The following is a 2,825-nucleotide window of genomic DNA, read 5'->3' as shown; positions in this document are numbered from 1 at the left end:
TCTTGACCTATGCCAACTCAACAAGTACCATCGGAGACACCTGTAGAGCACCTTTATAATCACCCAGTTACGTTGTGACGTTTGGTAGCACACAAAGTGTTCCTACGGTATTCGGGCGTTGCATAATCTCATAGTCATAGGAACATGTATAAGTCATGAAGAAAGCAATAGCAATATACTAAACGATCAAGTGCTAAGCTAACGGAATGGGTCAAGTCAATCACATCATTCTCTAATGATGTGATCCCGTTAATCAAATGACAACTCATGTCTGTGGTTAGGAAACTTAACCATCTTTGATTCAACGAGCTAGTCAAGTAGAGGCATACTAGTGACACTCTGTTTGTCTATGTATTCACACATGTACTAAGTTTCCGGTTAATACAATTCTAGCATGAATAATAAACATTTATCATGATATAAGGAAATATAAATAACAACTTTATTATTGCCTCTAGGGCATATTTCCTTCACACTACAAAAAAAATACACTTCCGTGATGATACGTGTTTGTCACAGTAGGTCGCGTTTTTTGTCATGCATGTACATCCATGACGATTTTATGACAGAATCAAGATAGTCATACCTGTGCTGTCGTAGAAGTGTTCCATGACATTACCAAAATTATCATCACGGAAGTGCGCACTTCCATGACGATAAATCGCGCGTCACAGAAGTGCTTTCGTCAAGGGTGACCGACACGTGGCATCCACCGTAAGGGAACGCCGTTAAGCTATCGGGTCGGGTTTTGGATCCGATAACCCGTTAACAGCCCCGACCAATGGGGATTTTCCACGTGTAAAATCATCATTGGCTGGAGGAAACACGTGTCGGCTCATCGTTGGGACAGATGTCATCCACTCATTGGACAGAAGGCGCCTATGATACGTCGACACGTGGCACGGCCCAACAGAGGCCCATTCCTGTGAAAAGGCCGGCCCGTTTGACTTGGTCAAAAGGTGGCGGGCCGGCCCATGGAAAGCCTGTTAACGGCCTGTTCGCATATAGCCCATTTACAGCCCGCTAACCCAAGGCCCGTTACACCCTATCCAAATCAGGCCCAGTAGCGTCATCTGGGCCATCCAATATGATTCCAGCCCGTTTTCACTTCTGGCCCATGTATGGCCCATGACGTCTTTCGGCCCATATGAGGCCCTATGTAACTCTTGGCCTATTAACGGCCCGTGGTGAAACTGGCCCGTAATGAACAGTGTATCACTTTACACCCATTAACGGCCCGTGGTGAAACTGGCCCGTAATGAACAGTGTATCACTTTATACACATTAACGGCCCGTTATTCCGTTGGGCCGTTTCCAGCCCATGTTATCTTTCGGCCTTCTCAGAGCCCATTTATTCTTGGGCTCGTTTCCAGCATTCGTTTACTTACGGCCCGTTACTGTCATTTTCTGCTTGTCGGCCAAATTCAGCCTGTGGTTACAGTCGGCCCGTTTGTGGTCCGTTAATACGTTGGGCCGTTTTCATAGCGTCATCAAATACGGCCTATTAACGATGGCCTGTTATGGTCGGCCCATGAACGGACGATTCCAACTCTAGCCCGTTTACGGCCATAATGCGGCCTGTTATTGGCTCATGTTTGGCCAATCGATCATACGGCCCGTATAAGGCCCATTGATGATACGGCCCGTAGAAGGCCCATTGTTTCTAAGGCCCGTAAAATGCCCATTGTTTCTACAACCCGTAGAAGGCCTACTGTTTCTATGGCCCGTAGAAGGCCCACTGTTTCTACGGCCCGTAGGAGGCCCAGTGTCACTACAGTAAATATTAGCCCATGGTTATTGTGGCCTAGTTTTAAAAAATAGGTTATTGCAGCCACTAGCAAACCGCGGAAAAATAATTGCACTGACTACAAGCAAACAAATAAACAAGACAACAAGGAAATAAATAAGCAAGCAACTTATGCTAGGCTATCACGGCTATTACACATATTGCATCCACTGGGCATCAAAGTTCGCCACCAGTGATCATAAAGCGCAACGAAGAAGCAGATTACAAAAACTGGGCACCATTGCAGCGTAACAAAATAATACTGAACCGAGACCACTTCCAAGACAGTTCAAGAAAGGTTAGCCTTGCGGGGGAACTACCGCGCAAGCTGCTGAGCAAGGCTGTGAGACCGGCCTAGCATGTCGGTCATAGCTTCCAGGTGTAGCTGTTTAGCGATGAGGTTCTCATTGGTGTTCTCCGCAATCTTTCTTAGAGATAGGACTTCAAGTCGAAGTTGAGTTGCAGAATGCCTTTCTGCTAGAACTTGGGACTGAAGAAGTCGAACTGATTCAGACAACGAATTCTGTGAGCTTGTCTGACTGTTAGTCTCAAGTAACTTGAACACTGCATCAAGACAAGACTTTGGGGTTGTCTCGCTATCTTCAAGATGTTTTGCCTTGTTTGCTGCAATATATGTTGGGTTTGTCTCACAGCCTTCAGCAGACTTGTGCATGCCATCAGGCATATCACCCTGAAACAAAGCAGAGAGATGACAGGTTTTGCACGTGTATAAACAAAGATGATAACTGTTCTGTCAATTCTATCCAATTTCAAATTAGAAAATAAAGAGTAAGTTCAAAATATCAATAGCATAATTTGGCATTGTTCATAATGCGGGGAGCTTCACCACACTACTGGATTACCATGTCAACATAACAAGCATAGATGAAGGGCAAATAAAATCATTGTATCTATTTTGGATAATGTGCATGGCATGTTGTTCATATCATCAGCCACATCAGTAAGATAAAACAGGAGATGACAAGGTGCAAACGTGGGCTGCTTCACCACACACAGGATTATAGATCCACAAAAACAA

This window comes from Aegilops tauschii, chromosome 2 (assembly GCF_002575655.3).
Source record: "Aegilops tauschii subsp. strangulata cultivar AL8/78 chromosome 2, Aet v6.0, whole genome shotgun sequence".
Taxonomy (NCBI): domain Eukaryota; kingdom Viridiplantae; phylum Streptophyta; class Magnoliopsida; order Poales; family Poaceae; genus Aegilops; species Aegilops tauschii.
Note: the sequence above shows the minus strand (reverse complement) of the source record.